The sequence below is a fragment of the Equus caballus genome, unplaced genomic scaffold (assembly GCF_041296265.1).
Source record: "Equus caballus isolate H_3958 breed thoroughbred unplaced genomic scaffold, TB-T2T haplotype1-0000340, whole genome shotgun sequence".
NCBI classification, from domain to species: Eukaryota; Metazoa; Chordata; class Mammalia; order Perissodactyla; family Equidae; genus Equus; species Equus caballus.
In genome coordinates, this window is record NW_027221872.1 from 154,610 (window position 1) to 176,069 (window position 21,460).

The 21,460-nt window shown below is 45.2% G+C and overlaps 1 protein-coding gene across 50 annotated transcripts in view; it reads right to left on the reverse strand.

Annotated features, from left to right (window-relative positions):
- LOC138922045 (ral guanine nucleotide dissociation stimulator-like) overlaps positions 1–21,460 on the reverse strand; it is a 91,649-nt gene that overhangs the window by 46,558 nt on the left and 23,631 nt on the right. For 14 of the 50 annotated variants that reach the window (XM_070258833.1, XM_070258869.1, XM_070258867.1 and 11 more), the window contains one exon: positions 12,123–12,392. The gene's annotated coding sequence lies outside the window, so the exon portion shown is untranslated. Of the gene's footprint in view, positions 1–11,272; positions 11,416–12,122; positions 12,396–17,126; positions 17,331–21,247; positions 21,431–21,460 lie in introns of those variants that run through there. The other 36 variants (XM_070258844.1, XM_070258847.1, XM_070258875.1 and 33 more) reach the window with 7 other exon arrangements.

A 21,460-nucleotide genomic window follows, 5' to 3' on the forward strand; every position in this document is an offset into this window, starting at 1 on the left:
AATATATATACACCATCAACAAAAATGACATTATTGTTTAAAAAGGTAGAGATGTCAATGGGAATTTTGGGGAAAAGATAGAAAGTAGATGGGGAAAAAAATCATAAAACCTTTCATGGAAGAAGTAACCATAGGTGTGATTCCAAAAAAATCTAAAGGTACTGTCAAATATGATTACAACTGTGCTCACTAGAAGTTATGCTAAAGAGAAGCCTAGTCCCTAAATCAAGATGAGTTTGACCTTGCAGGTCATGGTCCAGCACAATTGCTCTGTAAAATAATGGAAAAGTTTAAAATTTTGCTGGGAGGAGGGGATTTGGCAGAGAAAAAGAGGGAGCAGCAGGGTGAGACACCGTATGGGTGGAGGGGGCCAGATTTGAGAACCTTTAGAGGCTGACTAGCCTAAGAGGGATTCGGGGAAAAGAAGAACTACCAAACATTTTCAAGTTGTTTGCCCTGGGTCCACGGATGTGCCACGCCCTTGTGGCCCTCTTTCTCATGCTTTCTGTTGGTTGATACAGGCTACTCTGTTCTCTCATGCTTTTTGGTGATAGTGGATTCTTTTGAGGAGATAAGGGGAGGTGGGGCTGCTGCTGAGTGTATTTCTGGTTTCATACAGGTAAAAACACATTATGTATGAGGGGAAGTTTTAGTTGAAGGCCGAGTAGATCTTGGGGATGTAAATCCCTGGGCACAGGACCGACTTTCAAAGATGACGTGGGGGTCCAAAAGGAGATCACCAAGCAATAAAAGGCTCTTAGGTAATAGCTGGGTAACAGAATAAATAGAAAATTTCACCAAGGTGAAATATATGCTATGGTGAATATGTGGAGTTGGAAGGTAAGTTGGAAGGATCTAAAGGGCCTCAGGGGTGGACTGATTTGCTGGCCTGGATGGTGGGGGAAGGGTTGTGGGTTCATCACTTCTGTGTTTTCCCCTCCCCGACCATCAAGAACCTTTGGTGTCTATGCTAAAGCTCTGTGACGTGGGCCTGGAACTCTAGTCTAGAATGTGCACTCTTAACGCCCAGCTGCCTGAGGTGGCAGTGCACTTCTGGTGATGCAGATCACCCTCTTTGTCTGAGGAATGTTAATGCACCACGGCTGAGCTCCAGCTTGAGTTCCTAGGTATTCCCATCCCTGCCTTCCTGTGTGGGGTGGGGCTCCTTCTTCTGTCACTCTGCTACCTAAAGAGGAGTCCATGTTTCCCAAAATTTCGGAAAGAGAGAGACATCAATCAGGTAAGTAAATCAGGTCCCTCAGAAATATCAAATCTTTCTTTTCAAATAGATGCATTCAATGCTATCAATTTCTCCCTAAGTACTGCTTTTGCTATACCTTATAAATTTTAATATGTTCTATTTTAATTTTCATTTAGCTTAAAATACTTTGAGACTTCTTCCTTGACCAATGTGTTTAGTAGCATGTTGTTTAATCTCCAGACATTTTAGGATTTCCAGCTATCCTTCTGTAATTGATTCCTAGTTTAATTCCATTATGGTCTGAAAACATACTTTGTCCAATCTCTATTTATTTTATTATTATTATTATTTTATTTATTATTAAAGTGTGTTTTGTGGCCAAGAAAGTGGTCTATCTTGGTGAATGTTCCATGAGAGTTTGAGAAGAATGTGTATTATCGGATGAAGTACTCTACAAAATGTCAATTAGATCACGTTGACTGATGGTGCTGTTCAGGTCGACTGCATCTATACTGATTTTCTGCCTGCTGAATCTGTCCATTTCTGAGAGAGAGGGTGAAATCTCCAAGCATAACAATGGATTCAACTATTTCTCTTTGCAGTTCTACCAGTTTTTGCCTCATATTTTGACACTATGTTGTTCGATGTATACATGTTGAGGACTGTGTGTCTTGTTGGAGCATGGACCCTTTATGGTTATGTAATACCCCTCTTTATCCCTGATAGTTTTCCTTGTTCTGAAGTCTGCTTTGTCTGAAATTAATATAGTTACTCCTGTTTTCTTTTGGTTAGTGTTAGCAGGGTACATTTTTCTCTGTCTTTATTTGTAATCTATCTGTATCTTTATTTTTAAAGTGGGCATTTTGTATACAACATTTAATTGGGTCTTGTTTTTTTATCCACTGACAGTCTCTGTTTTTTAATTGGTGAATTTACACGATTTATATTTAGCGATTTTTTTAAAATACGGTAGGACTCATACCTACAATGTCTATAACTGTTTACTATTCATTATATCTATTCTTTTTTCTTCTCTTTTTCTGCGTTTTCTGGTTTTAGACAAGCATTTTCTATGATTCCATTTTCTCTCATCTCTTACTATATCAATTGTTCTTTAAAAAAATTTCAGTGGTTGCTGTAGAGTTTGTAATATACGTTTATAAGAAATGTAAGTCCTCTGTAACATTGTTTTCATTCCTTTCACTTATCCATATACTATAATCACCCAATACATTGTCACTATTATTATTAGCTCAATTGAGAATAAGAAAAATAAAAGTTTCATTTTACCTTAATTTATTCCTTCTCTTCCTCTTTTTAATCAAGATCCAAGTTATCATTTTCCTTCTCCCTGAGGAACTTTTAAAAAATATTTATTGCAGAGCAGGTCTGCTGCTGATGAATTCCCTCAGTTTTTGTTTGTCTGAGAAAGGTTTTATTTCTCCTTCACTTTTGAATGATAATCTCACTAGATATAAAATTCTAGGTGGGTGGTGTTTTTTCTTCTTTCAACACTTTAAATATTTCACTCTCTTCTTGCTTGCATGGTTTATGATGAGAATCCCACAATTCTCATCCTTGTTCTTCTAGATGTAGGGTGTTTATTTTCCTCTGGATTCTTTCAAGATTTATCTTTTGGTTTCCTACAGTTTGAAGACGATATGTCCAAGTATAGACTTTTTTAGTATTTATCTTGTTGGGGTCTTTTCTGAGCTTCTACAATCTATCGTTAACCTGTCATTAATTTTGGAACATCCTTGGCCATTATTACTTCAAATATTTTTCTACTCTGTTCTTTCTCTTTTCTCCTTCTGGTATGCCAATTACACATGCTACATATTTTGAAACTGTCTCACAGTTCTTGGATAGTCTGGGCTTTAAAATTTTTTTTCTTTTTCTCTGTGAATTTCAGTTTGCAAAGTTTCTATTGACATATATTCAAACTCACATATTCCTTCCTTGGCCGTATGCAATCTACAGATGAGCCAATCACAGGCCTTCTCCATTTCTTGTAGTGTTTTTGGTTTCTAACATTCCTTTTTGATTCTTTCTTAGAATTTCCCTCTGTCTGTTGACATTCCTCATCTGTTCTTGTGTGCCATCTATTTTTTCCATCAGAGCCCTTAACATACTAATCATGGTTATTTTGGATTCTATGTGTGATACTTCCAAAACCTGTGTCAATGTGAATGTGGATCTGATACTTGCTTTGTCTGTTTAGACTATTTTTTCTTGCCTTTTAGCATGCCTTGTAATTTTTGGTTGAAAGCCAGACATGCTGTATTAGGAAATAGGAACTGAAATAAATAAACCTTTAGTGTGAAGTTTTATGCTCATCTGGCTAGGTGTTGGGCTGTGTTTAATATTTACCGTAGCTGTGCATGTCAGAGGCTTCAATTTCCTCTAGTGTCCTTGTTTTTGTGTTTCTTGTGTCTTTAGGTTCCCCTAACTCTCCTCCTTAAACAGAGCCTATGCCTTGCAACTCTTTCAGCTATGATCCCATCACTATACTGCAGCCCTGGGGACGCGGTGGGAAGGTGTTAAGGGAGGGGATATAATTAAATCTTTTAGTGGGCCTGTGTCCCTGGGTTGTGACCTTCACAAGTGTTTCTAAGCTTTTTTTTCTTTTCTTTGAACTCTTTAGATGAGACAGGAAGGCTACAGAGGGCTGCAGTTGGGTAATTGCCCTTCACCCACGTGGGATAAGGCTTGGTACTCTTTTCCCCTGCTGAGGAGGCTTCTATTACGGAGCACACTCAGGGGATATTTCAAAGTCGTTTCAAAATGGTAACCTTTCTCCCCCACCCTCCCATGCCAGAAACATCAGAGTTTCTTCATGGTTCTTCACTGTGAAAACTTAGTAGGGTTCCTGGAAGTAAAACTCACGAGTAAGTGGGGCCTCCCCTTAAATGGTCCTCCAGGAGTTTCTCACTTTCATGCTAGCCCACATGCATCCTCAGCAGTTTGTCAGTGTCTTTTACGTGTTTCTACCAGTTTATGGCTCTAGTGGCTTCTGCTCCAGGTAAGCTGATCTTAACTGTGATTCTCTGCATTCACCCTCTCTGAAGATTTGGGGTAGTAGTTTGCCCTGCAACCTCAATTCTCTGGTGACTTCAAGAAAAGCCATTGATTTTCAGTTTGCTCAGCTTTTGCTTCTCCTAAGGACCGTAGTAAAGACTCCCAAGATCTTTAAGTGTTGGAGCTGGAACCAAAAGTCGCTCCTCAAAGGATAATTCTTTATTTTCCTGTTCCCTTTCTCACATTTTTAAATGAGTTTGGCTGGGCCAGAGAGACACCTAAAATGGGAAGTCTGAGGAGAGGACAGACCATTGCTCTTTTAGGGGAAGAGAACAGGCAGAACTAGGGCTTCAGGGAGGACTAAGGATTCCATTTAAAGCTCACAGACCATCTGGGTGTGCTGGTAGGTTCCCAAATAAAATCCCAAACAGTGATTCTGTAGTCCTTGATTCAGTTATTTAGCATTTCAGATCTGTGTAGGAGAACACCGTTCCCAGCACTTGATCATGAGTCATCTTGCCATGTCAGGCGCCACTTGCCAAGCCTTCCTTCGTGTTGGGCAGATCAGGAGAACAGAGCTGAGTCTCTGAGCAGACACTGGAGTGTGAGCTCTGTTCCAGGATACAGGGGCCTATCTGAGGAAGCACAGATGTGACTGTGGGCCTCAGAGTCTATGCCCTCCTTGAGCAGAGGACTTCTGACTGAGAACATCAAGTGTGGACTCTAGCCAAAAATCCTCCTTCAAGGTTTTCAAAGCAGGAAAAACTGAAAGTATTTTATCACCTTTAAAAATTAATAAAAGGAAGGAATGCAAAATTATAGGAATTAAAATAGAGAGTCATATTATTCTTGGATAACAAATATCTGACTTTCCTAAACAGAGAAGTGAGACCAATGAGTCCCAGCCCTTCCTTCTTTTCTTTTTGTTCTCAGTGTCAGGGCAGAGCCAAGAGGAGAAGAAAAGGTGGAACACCAAGTGGTAAGCTTCTACCTATCCCACCTGAGCTCTCCAAGGGTGACCTTTCCTGTCCTCTCCATAAGGTCCCAGGTCCATGGTCTCTGAGGATGTCAGTCACTAGATACAGTCCCTCTCAGAAAACAGAGCCCTCAGAGGAGAGGATCATGGGAAAGCAGTCAGAATCTGAAACACTTCTCAGATTCCTGCTCTGCCCACATCTGGGCATGAAGCAGTGATGGACCTGGGCAATGGGCGTTTCCCAATAAGTGGCCATATGAGATGTCAAGAGTCAGAACTTCTGTCTCCTGACCTTGTGAAAGTACTTTGACTTCCTGGATGATCAGATTCTTCCTTGAAGTAACCAGTGACCTATGTTCCTCACATGGTGTTTTTGAGCCTCACATAGGATGACATACATATATGAATGAAAGCCCTTTGTGAATGATAAAGCAACATACATACGTGAGCTTTATTATTATCATTAACCGTGTGATCTTGAATCCCAATTCTTGGAGCTCTCCAAGTCCAATCTACCAAGGGTACCATACAGGACATTCTACTCTGCCTCCTAAAATATCTCTTTGCTTCTGTCTTCATCACTTTCCTGGTTTCCCAGGTTGGAGAGCTTGCCAGAGTGAAGCAGAGGAGGCAAGGAAGGTGCTTTCTCTGCTGCAAAGGTGACTAAATACAATCCTTCTTTCCTGTATCCCGCTTCTTAGCAGGGTCTAAGAATTTCTAGGGCCTCAGTGAAACGTGAGATTGATAAGGGAGGGAAAATCCTCAGATTTTGAAATCCAGATTGTGAAAGTCTTAGGGAGAAGGAAATAACATAGATTGTGAGCTCAAGGAAGTGGGGGGATGTGAAAGGACAGTATGCAATGGGTGCCCCTAACTCTGTCAGACCTGCCAGGGCCCCATATATTTGTTCTGGTCCTGGCTGCAGCTATGTATATCCTGTCTCCTTCAGTCCCCGGGGCCAGTATCACGATACCACCTGCTTTCGTCAACTGCTATGTCCAGACCCCTCCTGTGAGGTGTGTAATAACACAACCATGGAGGTCAATCGGCTGCTGTTCCTGGAGGACCTGGAAGATGATACTGCCTCTGTGTCCTCTCTGGCTTCCACAGCTTCTGGGACTGAGTCATCATTCACTCTGTCCTCCGCCTTCTCAGAAGTCCCTCCAGGAGACCTAACACCATCCCCTCCACCTGACCCTTCCCCACCGCACCCCTCCGTCCTCTCACCTAACCCAATGACACCCTTAGCTGACTTTCTTTCACCCTCACCACCGGGTCACTCTATGCCACCAGAGCCTTTTCCTCCCTTGGAGTCCAACTTCCCAGCAGACCATTCCCCACCCCAACCCCTTGCCCTTCCCCCTCTCCCACCACATGACACCCAGGCAACAGGGCCTATTCTCCAACCAGAGGCCACTCTGTCTCTGAATACGATCTTCTCTCTTGACCGCACCCTTTCCCAAGATATTAACGCCTTACCAAATTTGTCCCAGATAATGAATCCCAATGATTCACTGGTTTGTCATCACACAGCACCAAGCCTGTCTGTCTCACCACCGACAGACCACCCTTTAACTGTGACTCAATCTAAATCGGTTTCCATCTTATTGAAGTCTGTTCCAGAGAACTCATCTCCAGATAGCCCTGGTGGGTTGTCCACTTATGTCCCAACAGTCAGAGGCACTGACCATTCAAGTCTGTCAATTTCAGAATTCTCTTGTTGTCAGGCTCCTGCCAAGAACATGTTCCTCCCCGCATTATCACACTCTGATTTTCAACGAGAGCAAGTTTCCCTCCGTCTACCAGAGACCTGTCTCTGGGGAGACTCTGCTACCAATCACATGGAGGCCAGCAGCCATTCTTTCCTTGGCCTTAACGGCCAGGCATTCTTGGCAAGACAAATAAAAAAGAGAATGGATTTCCAGATATTAGAGAAGAAAGAAAAGGAGGAAGGACTATTTTCAAAACAAATGTGCTCAGAAAACCAACGGATGTCTTCAGGGAATTCATTGCAGCCACTTGACGTACAAGACACCACAGCCCCCTAAACTGGCTGGGACATCACAGGCAAACCAGAGCAGCTGAGCATTTGTCAACAGCTACTGTATGTCAAGACTTTGGGAGAAAACTTGCAGCAGAAATATACCCAGCTCTTTTGGGGTCTTCCCTCTCTGCACAGTGAGTCCCTGCTGGCCACTCTCCTGGTTTCTAGTAGTAGTGCCCCACTAGGGTCCCATTTTGTCTTATTCAATGGAATCTGTAATGCTTCTGCAGTCAAGATGTGGGATCAAGAATCTCCATCACTTCCCCATTCTCACCCTCCTCCCCTCCCCGATGTACATCTGCAACCCTTCTCTCAGACCAACCCCCAATCCCAGCCCCCACCTTTCACTCAGGTCCAGCCCCATGCCCACCTTCAATCCCCACTCTCAATCCTACCATCTTCTTCTCCATCCCAGATTAGGGACCATGGAGTGTCTTTCCATAGATCCCAGATTGAGTCAGACTCTCATATCTCAACTGAAAATCAACACCTGAAATGGCACATGTTGCAGAAGCAACAAGAAAGTCTGTGGGGTTTAGTCCCTGCATTCCAAAAATCTCAAGAAGCCACTTGTCCTCAAGCTCTCACCCCTCCTTTGGTCAGCCAGTCCTCCCATGCCTATGTACCAGTCTCTGTCCTTCCTGGCCATTTTCATATCACCAGTGAACCCCAGGATAAAATGGAGCTCCACATTCCAAGGAGGCTATTCTCACACTGCTGCCTCTATGCCAGTAGGAATCTAGAGTCTCTGTGTAAATGCACAGAAACATCTCAGCAAAAAGGCAGACATGCTCACTCACAGCTCCGTCAGCTTCAGGGCCAGAGTAGCAAGGATCGAGCAGAGACTGAATTGAGTTTCCCAGGAAGCTTCCATGAGACGATCTCAACAAAGTTTCAACTAAGGCAGGACATGAAGAGGAATCTTGGATATATCCTAGAGAAGAGCCCAGAAGATAGTCCTCCAAGGGTCTCAGAATGCTACCTACTAAAGAGTCTGAGGGCTGCCTCAGAGACAGAAAGTAGCTGTGTGTGTCACTCAAGAAATTACTCAGGGAATGAACTCTTAAATGTCTCAAGGAAGGACACAGACCAGAATGAAATGAAAACCATTCTTAGATTACATCTAAGCCAGAAGTTTTGGCAGATCACTGCGGGGAGGAGCCCCCTTGGGGTGTGTCATTCATGGCTGGCTGAGGACAACCCATCCCCTCCTTCTCGGAGTTCCCAGAACAATATGGAAAACAGAAATTTGAAAAACATAACAGTAGGTGGGGTCCACCCCCAGATGACCACTCCAGAGCTTTCTTTTCTGGATCCCAACACCCGACAGGTGCTAGAAGCCCATATTATAAGGTTTCGTGTGAGTCAGAGGTGGGGCCTACCCCTCAAAGTTCTTGAATCCATAAAATCCTATAAGTTGAGAGAAGCCAAAACATGGCCTCTTCCCCAATTTGACTTTCTCTCCTCAGCCACCTATATTTCTGGGGTGGATTCCAAAGCTGAGGTTTCCAAGCCCCCTGAGGGAAGCTCTAAAAGTTTTCAGGGAAATAAGTTGCAAACAACGAATTCAGTCCCCATCCTGGATCTTCCACTCCCTGCTACCTCATCTGTGGGCAACGAAGGACAGGGGTCCCTAAAACCATCCCACTCTGATATCGACCGGGAGCTTGCCAAGGACATCCAGGCAATCGAGCATGGCAGACAGACTTCAGAGATCCTCACACACAGCTTTATAGACAAAGTGAGTCACAGTAAGACTGCACTAGACAATAACAGATGCAGCTGAGAGGTGCCCACAAGGCAAGCTGGGGCTGGACATGTGCCAAGGGATGAGAATGTGAGTTCCAGTGATAGAGAGGACATGATTCAGGGCCAAAAGATAGTGGAGAAGAATTCAAAACATTTTTCCACGTCCACCATGAACTTCAGGGAGATATTCAAGGCTGAGGAGCTGTGCGTTCTTACATCACAATCTTGTGACATCTTGACAACCAACAAGTTGGGAAGCTCCCAAATGGTAAATATCAATGTGAGCAAAGTAGAAACTACCCTGACCAGTGAACGTCCCTCATCAAAAATACCAGTTCCCCAAGATTCCAAACCATCAGACATTAAAAAACAGCTCCCTACCGAGTTGAAGTTTCAATTGAAGAGCAAGGAACATAGCCAGCCTAAAGGCTCTCCCGCTGACATATCCCTTACTTCAGATAGCTTGCCTTCGACTCCTCACTGACTCAGTCCCAGAGCGTCTCCAGTGGGGACATGGGAGCTTCCCAGGTGCTGCAAGTCCACTTGGAGGACATTGGAGATTAGCGGGAACCCTGGGCCTCTAAGCATGTCTCATGGAAATGCCAGGATAGGAATTTCCCACCAGCTGCAAAGAGAGTGGGACCTCTGGACTCCAGAGCAGGAGAATGTGGAAGTGAGGATTCAGGAGTTGGGACGTCTAAAGCCAGAAAGAAGAGCCACTCTATTGAGGACAGAGAATTACAGGGCACTTCCCCGTATCTGTCACAGAATGAACAGTTTCCTCCTGAAAGTTACTTCAGAAAAATAATGAGGCAGTTTTTTCAGTGGATTAATTCCAAGGAAAAAATCACAGGGCAGGAAAGTCCCCAGCAAAAAGCCAAGTTCACGTCAACCTTTGCACCGCTCTGAGACCCAGGCTCAAAGTGAAGCTCTCGTGAGCTGTGGGCCTCCTGAAGCTCATGAGCTCATGGGAGCCATCGGGAAGATCCTAGAGGAGAAACTGGCATGTAGATACGAACCTGAGGCTGCAGAGTTAAGTCAGCAGAAGGGGGAACTGCAGGCCCAGGTAGAGCCTGACGAGGGGCATCCCTCCAACTACGGGGCTCTCTGACCCACAGCCAGGGGAATGGGCAAGGACCACATCCTGCAGCCAAGATGCTGTCCCTCCTGACAAGAGTTTTCGTACAAGGGTTAGACAGAAAAGAGACAGGATCAGACAGCCCTGGAAAGTTGTGGCCTTCAAGGACCAGCATTTATGCCAGAGTCAACCCCCTTCCTCACCCTACAGGGAGTCTGTGCCCCATCCAAGACCCACCTGCATGCATGATGTATGCCACGTCCCTCCAGCCACCCTCACCTCTAATGAAAGCACTGTGTTCAGAGATCTGACTCTTCTATTCAAACAGGAAATGCTTCTCCAACACTTCCAGGGAGGAAAAATGTCCCCAAAGAAATCATTCAGTCCTTGTTGAGAAAGCATTGCAGTTTTCACGAGAACACATCCTCTGATGAGAACCATGGTTAACACAACCAAGGATACTGATCGTCCTCAATAAATGTTTCTGCTAGGAGAGAGTAGTGTTCTCTGTGTGGTGCTTTGGGGGAGTGGATTTGGGGTTCCCAGCGCTTATGCTCAGGGAAAGGAAGGAGGGAAGTCAGCTCTGACTGATTTCCTCTTTCGGTTTCTGCAAGATGACCAGTCCCTTGTAGGGGGCCTGACAGTGGCTTTCTCAGTTTTATCTTGGGTCCTGTATTTGACCTTATTCAGATGTCCTGTACTTAAAACACTTTACTTTTTCATAAAAAGTACAAAAAGTTTACTCTAAAAACTTCCGGGCCTTTTCAAAATGAGAAAAACCCTTCAAGTCCAGAACTTGGCTCAACTTGTCTTTCCATCTGCTCCCTCACTATCCTGAACTATACACAGCTGCAGGGTGGGATGCGTTCCTCTGGAAGGATACAGCCAGAATTTCCCCTTGTTGCCTCAGAAAGTTTTGGAATTGGAAGTGTGGGGGTGTTTAGGCCCTGAGGTGAGTGGCAGGGGGAAATGTTGCTCTTGGATCTCTTGGTGAGGAATGAATGTCACCTGCTCCTAAGAGCCTTTCTCTCCCTCAGGAGGTCTGGGTGGTGGGCCACGTCCCCACGCCTCAGCTGACCCTAACGGAAATGGGGAGCAGTTCACCCTTCCCCTTCCTCTACCCTTCCTGGAGCAGAAGGGAGGAGAGAACTCGCAGCTCTGAAAAGGACCAGAGATATGAATCTTTTCCTGAAAACGGTAGCTTACCTTCATTTAGAAAAAGTTGCTGATTCCTGAGTATCTCACAGGTGAGCAGTCAGTGCAGGTGTGCGTATGGATGGGTTTTGCGATTGTGGACACTGGAGTGGCCAGGGCAGGGTCCAGGAACTGGGTGAGTCCCGCTGAAGAATCTGTTATATGTGGGGTGTTAATCTGTCTGGAAGGCACATTCTGAGCTCAACAATGAGGTCTCCCTGCATGTGAGGACACCTCAAGGAATGGGAGGAGCCGCTCCCGAGGGAAACTTCCTCAGGAGGCCCAGCTTGGTAGGATTATTGCAAGACCAAGAGATCACCTGGCTATCATTTGTAGGAATGGTCGTCGGGCAGCCACCCAGAATTTGGGGCAAAAGGAGAAAACAAGTAGGGAAAAAGGAATGGTGGAGTGAGTGGAAAAGGAAGGAAAAAATGAGGAGGGGAAGAATGACCTTATCATCACTCCTCATGATCCCTGAGGGTCACTTCGAGCTCACAATGTCCCTTCCAGACAGATTAACACCCCACATCCTGGCCATCCATTCCACCCAGCACTACCTTACCTAGGCCTCACCTCCTGGAGACTAATCAGGGCTGGGGGGAGCACAATGATACCACTGCAGCTAAGAGAATTGGGGATAGTCTTCGAGATTGAAGACAGTATCTCCAGGAATGTTGTCAAGGAGGTTGTCCTCTCATTTGGTGCCTGCCTTCCCAGCCATGCTACATCTTACACCAAGGTTACAGTAATTTAGGGGTGTGTTAGTTACTATATAACAAATACCCCAAAAGTTAGTGACTTAAAAAACCAAATATTTATTAATTCATAGTTTCTGTTGGTGAGGAATCTAGGCAAGGCCTACCTGGGTTCTCTGCTCCAAGGTCTCTCACAAGGCTGCAATTAAGGTGTCAGCTGGGGCTGGGGTCTCAGCTGAAGGCTTGACTGGGGAAATACACACTTCTTCGCTCACTTCTATAGCTGCTGGCTGGATGCAGTTCCTCAAGGCCTGTTGGACTGAGAGCCTCAATTCCTGGATGGCTGTTGGCTGGAGTTGGCCGGAGGCAACCTTCAGTTCCTTGTCATGTAGGCCTCTCCAACATGGCAGCTTGCTTCATCAAAGCCAGGAGAGAGTCTGCTAGCAGGACAGAAGTCACAATCTTGTAAACTAATGAGGGAAATGATATCCCATCACCTTTCCCTTATCCTATTAGTCAGAAGCAAATCATGAGGTCCAGCTTACACTCAAGGGGAGCAGTTTATACAAGGGTATGACTAGCAAAAGAAGGGATCTTTGGAACCTTCTTAGAACTCTTCCTAACACAAGGGTTTCTTCTTGGACATCCCACTGAGTTCACTGAAGCAAAAGTGACCAAAGGGACCAAGTGGATCCTTGTGCTCATCCATATCCACGTCATCAAAGTTAAAGCTGTTTAATGGCTAAGCGGAGTAACGTCTGGTAAGAAAAACATCAAAGAGATTGAAGCATCCAAAGAAGGAGGGAAAGGTGGCATGGAGGTAAAGGCGGTGTGGGGTCATCATGAACGGTAAAGTGAAAGGAGCCCTTAGAACCACCTGCCTCGCCACTGCCAGTATTCAGACTTAGAGGGGAGGAAAAATTAGGTGCAAGACGGCTCATCCTCACTCCGCCACCGTATCTCCACTCTGCTCTATCTCCCCGACTACAGGCCTAAAGAAGCAACCTTCAGTTCCCATAGAGATAGCCAGGCTTATAGAGGAAGCAAACCCTACAGCTTGCAAGGTTTAACTTCTGCTCTTATTGATATATTTAATATAGCACATCCATCATTTCAAATTTGCTTCTCACAGCTTGAACATCCGAGAGGATGAATCACACAATCTATGGCAAAGCCAGTACTAGGGAATTCAGCATGTAGCTCCCATTCTGGGATGTTTTCCATGAACCCATTGCCGAAGAGCTTCTAACCAAAGGAGAGGTGGTGGCTCAAAAGGGCTGACTTACTGGCTGGGGTCACAAAACAAGTCATACCTGGTGCCCAGATATTTGCTTCTATTCAGAGAAACACTGGATGAGGCAACGAGACAGAATTTGCACACTCAGCACATCTAGGCAGTGAACTGTCCAAATGAGGTGACAGTACCACCCAGGAGTGATCCCACACTCTTATTCTGCTTCTAGTACTGTTTTCCTTTTTCCCAGATTCCAGTTCCTATGGGAAAGCAGGACTCTTACCAAAAGAAGGAAAACGTATTAGCTGAACAGTGACTGGAGAGATGAGGATGAATTTCTCTACAAACAGATTTCATGGGCTTGCTGCTTATACCCAGAGATCAGTGCTGTGCAGCTTGGGGGATGTGGGGGGTGGGGGTGGGGGTGGGGGTCTCATTTACACGATATTCTGTGGCGCCTGAAGAATTTTCAGTGACATAGAATGTGATGGGAATGGGTTACCTGAATTTTTATACCCTCAAGCCCACACTCCAAACCTAATGTCAGGGCCAATAAAATGCATGAATTGACTGGTACCTTGATGTGGCTTGGGTATGGGAACCCCAGATCCCAGCTTCAGGTACTGTGAATTTCTCTGGTACCAGGTGCTGCCTAAGGGAATCAGCTTTCTTGAGGCAGCCTTCACATGGATTAACACTCAGAACTGTGCCCTAATCTGCAGCCACAATGAAGGGGCCAAGGCTATGAGAAGGGGCTCTTCTCTCTCTCTCTCTTTTTTTTTTTAAAGATTGGCACCTGAGCTAACAACTGTTGCCAATCTTCTTCTTCTTTTTTTCTCTTTTTTCTCCCCAAATCCCCTCAGTACATAGTTGTATATTTCAGTTGTGGGTCCCTCTAGTTGTGGCATATGGGACGCCGCCTCAATGTGGCCTGATGAGCAGTGCCATGTCCACACCCAGGATCCGAACCAGTGAAACCCTGGGCCGCCAATGCGGAGCATGCGAACTTAACCACTTGGCCATGGGGCTGGCCCCGGGGCTCCTCTTGAGGCCTTTCCTCTGGAACTTCCATTGGTCCTGGATCAGAGCCTAAATTAGGCTATTTTCCTGGGGTCACAAGGACACGTTTGGTCTTCCTTAGGGAGGCCAAGTGGAAGCTCAGAGATTTGTGGAGGCTGCCTCCCTATCTCTCCCAGGAGACTCGGGGTCTGTTCCTTCCTTCTATGGGGGCCAGGAGGTAGAGAAGGAACTGACTATTATGCAAGTTTAGCAATGCTTCACTGTGGGAGGGGGTTGGGCTGACAAGAGTAGGTAATTTTCCTTTGCAGGGATTCTTGCCCAGCTTGAGGCAACCTTCATTTGAAGCAGGATAATGCTGTTTCTACCCTCCACCTGAGGGGACTCCAGAAGGAATAAAAGCTACCTTTCCTCATTTGTCTTACAGGAAGTTCTGGGCTTCTGGGTTCAGGAGTTATTAATGGCTTTCATGTTTCCTGAACCCAAGGAGAAGTTGTGAGACACCTGTCGTACAGTCCTGTCCAGACCCTCATGTGGGAGGAGACTTTAGCTGGCTGCTCCAAGGAGAGAGGAGATAGGGGTTGACACAAGTGCTGGGGTGAGAGAAGGAGAGTTGCCTAAAGGTAGCAGTGGCTCCAAGACCCTGAGAATCAGGATGTAGACACGAGTCCCTTAGGTGGACGGGTTCTGTGTGGAAGTCCTCTAGGAGACAGCACAATGTTTTAAGGGATGAAGTGATGATGCTGAGATGACTAATCATCAAGCCCCATCATCTTGAGAGCTGTCGCAAGACACGGCATTGCTCACACTTAGCACAGAGGCTGTGCAGCCACTGGCCTTTCAATGGGCCTGAAGGGCTTGGGCAATGAAAATCCCAGGGGCAACCGAGATGGACTCAAGATCACAGGCTCTTACCTACATATTTGATGGTGAATACTTAACTAAATAGGCAAAAAGCTCCCATTAATGACTACTATTGTATATCTTCCTACCCTTTAAAATGGGGTCTTTGAGCCAGATTTAATTTAATTTAGAAAAATTAAGTACTGCTTATTGTACTTCAATGTTGTGAAACAAATTTATGCTTTTTATGTATATTATCCCATTTAAACTTTACAATGCTTTGAAGTAGGTTTCTTTACCCTCTTTTATAGAAGAGCACGACCTGAAGGGCAGAGAAGGTAATATATATTCAGAGTGCTAGCACAGAAGAGGGAGCCAGGGATGGAGAGCCCCCTTACGCTGTGAGGGATTCTTTGGATGTAAATGATGGCAAGTACAATTCAACTGACTTTAAAAACAGGATCTGTTGACTCAGGCACCTGAAAAAGGTCTGGGAGTAAGGCTGCCCTCAGGCAGGAGGATTCATATTGGGGCTCAGCTGATCTCATCAAGTTTCAGTTTCTATCCATTTCTCTGCTCTAGATTCTGGACTGGCTACCTTGTAAGTCTGTCTGGCAAGTTCGTAGCTACATCTTCCAAACTAAAAGCACAGCCAAAAATGGGTTGTTTCTCCCACTAGTCCCTTTAAAAGTCCCACTGTGCCTTATTGTCTCCAGTTGGGTCACATGCCCATCCCTGACCAAACGCTGTTGCCAAAAGCATGGACCAATCTTTTTGGCCAAGCCTGACTTCAATGCCCTCCTTTAAAGTAAGAGCGTTAGTGATAAACAACTCCACTTGACATGGACTGAAACTGACAATGGGGTTAGATCCCCAGAGGGCAAAAGAAGGACTATTTTTAGAAGGTGAGTGAATGCTGAGTGTCAAAATAAAAACAAAAACAAAACGGATGTCTACTTCAGCCCTCTCTCTCACCACCCCATTTCTGCCTTCTTGTCCAGAGTCATGCCATGGACTGAAGGTTAGAGTTAGAGGAAATGCCAATTCTGTGGAGGACAGGAAAGGAACTCAAAGTGGAAGGAATCAATCAGAGGCCCCAACATCCATCCGGATAGACCATCCAATGATCTGATCTCTCACTGTCTGCTCCTTCTCATCTTAGAGTCCTTTACCTTCATTCCAGTTCAGTTATGGCCATATCCTAGAACTTATCACCAGCAACACTTGTGTGTTCTGAAAAAATACAGTCTGACATTCCACCCTTTATCCTCTCAGCTTATGCCCTCAGCATGTTAATTCCTCAACCTATTCAGGAACTACAAGCCACTCTATACTTTCCCCTGCTCACCTGACAACCTTTGTCTTCATTTCCTCCCTCTCCAAGGAAAACTTCATGGGGCATCACTTAATCCTAAACCTAAATATACTGCTCTGCTCTAAACAGCCTACCCCCTTCTTTCATTCGTCCTGTCTAGCAAACTCCAACTCTGCCTTTTTTAGAACTGCCTTCAAATAAGGGCCTGCTTCGTCTTGGATAAAATCACACAAGTGTGTTTGTGCCCCATAAACTTCTGTTCTACATTTGTTGCTCAGCTCCACCACTGCCTCAGAATCCAGTCATTCCTCCTGTGTTACCATGTGCCAGATGCTCTTCCAAGCACTTGGGACACCCAGTGGAGGCAACAAACAGAGGCCCTGTCTCGGGGGAGCTTCTGTGATTGTTTTCTCAGTCAACTCGCTTGCCTAAGTTCTCAAAACAATTCCACTTTCCTACACCTTGTCCACACTCCCCGCTCATTGATCATATGTGCTGGACCACCAGAGGGAAACAGAGAAGTCATCAGATGGGAACTTTTCTTCATAAAAACTTCAAAACAAAACAAAACCAAAACCAAAATGAGATCCTCCATCTCTTCTTTCCTCCTTCCTTCCCACCATACTGAAAGGTTTCCCTCAATGCTTTCCTTAATCCTCCCAACCTGGGATCTGGCCGCCCTTTCCAAGTCACAACACTTTCACATGTGTGGACTATCTGCCTTAATTATCTACTTTTCCAGAGGACCAAGACTACATTTACCTCATCACAGCTGGAAACACCAAGCAGAGCTCAGAATCCTCTGGAGGAATACATTGGCAATAGGAGGGATCGATGGGGAGGTCCTGCCCAGCATGCTCTGGGGCGGGGCCACGTCTGGGGGCAGGGCCTGAGAGACTCAGAGCCTCTTTGGCTTCTTGAGGGCGACGGCACCAGCAACATGGCCAGACATCTCACCTCAGGCTTCTGGAAGATATGAGTTGAGATTTAATTCAAAGACAGGTTCTGAGGAAGGTTTCTGGATGCCTGAGTGACCTTCCCCACTGCCCAGCCTGAAGGATCCTTTCCTCCATCTGCCATTTCCATTACGGTGGGCAGGCCCTCACAGCCCCTGGGCCCCCAAACTCTCACTCCAGGCCCAGCCTTAGAAGGCACTCAGAGGCCTGGGGGCAGGGCTGTGCCTGCCCAACACCACCCCCTTTGACGATGGCACTCTTAGGAACTCCACCAAGGTGAGAATAGTAATAAATAGAGTAACAATATTGACAACTGTTAAGGCTTCACCTTACACTGGCTGCCTGGCCTTGCACAAGTAGCCTGAGTCTCAGATCTCATCTATTATGCGCAGATACTGATGTGTACTGATAGGGTTGGTCCTCGGAACTGGAATGAATGAGTAAAGAGTTTCAAACAGTGTTTACCTGACACTAGAAGTTTAATATGTGCTACCCATTATTATCACTCATTTAAAATGCTAGGCCTCCTCTTTATTATTTTAGAAGTATCAATTTACCACTCATTCATTCTTCCTTCCTTCAGAATGAATTTATTTAGTACCTAACATGTGCCAGACACTATGCCAGGCTCTGGAATACAATGGTAAGCAAAAAGGTAGAGTCCCTGCCTTCATGGATCTTACAGTCTAGAGGGGAGATCAGGCAGAAATTAATTATACAAGATTGTGTAAATGTCCCATGTTACATTCTATGAAGGGTTCATGAGCTGGTTGTCGGTGCCAAGGGAGTTTAAAACATGGGGATTTGGCCTAACCAAGGAGAAGAGGGTCTTCCTCACCCACCCCTCAGGAGCTGATAAGGCTTAAGAGGTAAAAGGTGAGTAGGAGACAACTTGGCAAAGCAGGGAGGGAGAAGTGTTCCAGGCAGAGGAATCTGGGTGATGAGAGCAGAGAGAGTGAGGAGGGAGGAATGTGATGCAACAAGAAGAGGGAAAAGCGTGGGAGGCACAGATTAAGCAGAGTTCTCTGGGCCAAATCAACTAGTTAAGTCTTTGGAGCAATGGGGAGCCAGGGGAAATTTTTAAGTTAGGATTTATTTATATGTGTAGGGTATTCAGATTTTAGTTGTATTATTTGAGTTTCCAAAAGATTACTGTGAATTAATACTGTGAATTAATGAATTACAGTGATTTAATGTGAAGAATGCTTTGGATGGGGTAAACAGGATGTGAGAGACCAGTGAGAAGGCCACTGCAGTAATCTACGAAAGAAATGATGTCAGCATGGACCACAATGGTGGTGACCAAAGTGGAGTAACGTGGACGGATGTGAGTGGCATGACTTCATTAATTCTAATAAGATGGAACATTTTTCCTTTTGTTTCGCTCCAGTGCCCAAGAGGTACAGGTTGGTGCAAGATGTGGGGTCTTTTATAGAGTTGGACAAGTCAGCAGACACGAAACATTTGAAAAGGCTGCTTGAACTGCTGACTAGCCAAAATCAAAGAGGAAGTTGACCTTCAACCCTTTGTTTCATTCCAGCTGCAGAAGTCATTTTCAGTTACTCTCTGACTCAAGTAAACACCACTCCCTGTCACCTTATCCCTTTGAGGGTTGGTTCACTTCTACATTTTCACTGGGACATGATTCTCACTGACAATAGAAAGTTCGGCACCCAGACCTGCAGATGTGAAGACACTTGCTCCTCTCTCGAACTATTAGTACTGCTGGGAAACACGTCCCAGTGCCAAACTGTCCTGGTCCTGAAATGACCCCGTTATTTGGGGAAGTAGTAAAGGAAATTACATGTTTTAAACCCCGAGCGGCACTCTCTTTGGACATCGAAAGGTGTAAATGATAAAATACTTACTAGACTTAAAGACCAGGGAGTAAACGGGGGGCTGGACGCTGCCCAGACTCTGTGTGTCAGCAAAACATATCTGAGCTCAGCGAAGGACCAAGTGTTTTCCTCAGTGGAATAATTAGACAACAGAGGTGGGCAATTTAGGAAAGATAACTTCTTCTGTCCCTGCTTTAGAATTTCTATTACAAACAAAACCCAATCCTTAGCAAGATTTAAGAGCATGGGACAAAGACTGCTAGATGTTGAACTGCGGGGAGTGGGCCCACGTTTTATTTATCTTTGTTTCCAAGCACATCCGCAGTGCTTGCCACGAGGCAGATACTCAGTGAATGCTGGGTGGAACAAGGATTCCTCTGTGTTTTCATGGGGTATTTATATGGTATGGGAATTCAGTCATTTTTTGCCCCACTAGGTAGAGATGGATGCTTTCTGTTCTCCATGTTTACTTTGAACACCATTTAGCTACAGGGATGTTCTAAAATGAAATAATAAGGAAACCAGCTTTAATACGATTTTATATATACAGACAGATACACTTTCTGACCACGTGCAGATATGAATGCTCTCCCTGGAAGATGCTTTTGTAACCTAAATTGCACTAGAATGACGTTAGAGATGGGGAAGAAAGGGAAAGTAAGGTAAAACTCACAGCTTAATTTCTAGACAGGATTGCTGCTTTAAAAATGAATTTCAGGTGCTTCTTGGCATACTTGGCCCAAGCACTGGAGATTTAACAGTGATTTGTGATTTGGTGTGACCCAGAACATGGCCCAATGGTCCTCTATCCTTTGAAGCAGTCAGTCTGTTCTCTTGATTGCTGTTCTGGACTTTCTCACCATCACTCCCCATCAGGGCCCCATTCCTTCTGCTCTGTCCTAGTGGAACTGTCCCTTGACCTTCATTCTCCCACTACTCTAGTCTCGACTTCTCCTTGTTGCTAGATTACTCTATTATTGCTTCTCAAATTGTGGTTCCCAGACCAGCAGCATTAGCATTGCCTGGGAACTTATTAGAAATGCAGATTCTTGGGCCTCACTCTGGACCTACTCAAGAAGAAACTTTGATGTGGGGCCCAGCAATCTCCAAGGTGAGAACCACTGCTGTACGTAAAGCTCAGTTCTGAGCATATCACCCCTTTGCCCAATACCCTTTATTGCTTTCCTGCCGACAACCACATGAGTGTGTGTGTGTGTGTCTGTGCGTGCCCTTCTATCCAAGGCCTTCTGCAATCAAGCACCAGCTCATGTGTCCCCACGCAGGGAGGTGTGTTCCACAGTTATCCTAATGGGTTACCTGCTCTTCCCTCTGCTCTCCTGCCGCCTCTCTCTGTTAATGTTGGGTCCTCTGCTAGAAATACCCACCTCCTCCCTCTCCTTGGAGAAACCTTGCTCATTCTTTAAGGCTCACTGAAAAATTAATATTTATCTAAGGAATCCATACCTGTGCCTTTAAAACCAAATAGTACTGAAGGCTTTCTAAAGAACCACGGCAGGCCCTCCCCCACCTCACAACCCCAATCCTTCCTATCCCCCCAGTTCCATTCCCCATGGAAACCACTTGAGCCATTTCTATCATAGTTGTTCTGGTGTTTACCTCTATTTATATAACTAATACGCAAATACTTGTATTTAAAAGTAATTTTAAAATATTAGACATTAACTTCTTGCCGTGGTAGATAAAATTTGAGTAGGTAAAATTGCAGGTGGATGAAATTTGGTCGACACCCCATTCCCCTCTTCACTCTTCTCAATCTGTCCTCACTTAAATCTTTATTCATGCAAAGTTCATCTTGGCATGGAAGGTGACCCCTTTCCTGGAACGTGTTCAGAGACTGCTCCTCCCCTGCTCCCACAGAGCTGTGTATCTCTCTTAGTGCACTGTCCCCCTTGCCCTTTCACGTTTGTATGTATGTGTCTCCCATTCCCACCAGCTTGTAAGAGCCAGGAAAGTCTAATCCGTCTTTTACTTTCTCTGAATCCTCCCAGGGCAAAGCACAGGGCCTGGGATATAGTACACACTGAGCAAACGTGGCCAATTTAACTGTAAAGTAAAATATCTGCCTGACCTTTGAAGCTTGCTGGTGTGACAGCAGTACTTGGAATGAGTCTTCCCGTTCCAATGTGGTTTTCCAACATTATTGTGGGGAATAGTAAACTAGAGTCAGGAGACTTGAGCCACACCACCTTCTTGGTGACTTCTTTTAAGACCTTGGGGAAGGCACTTAATGGTTTTGCTTCCGTTTTTTCACCTATAAAGTGGCAACAATAATATCTATGGA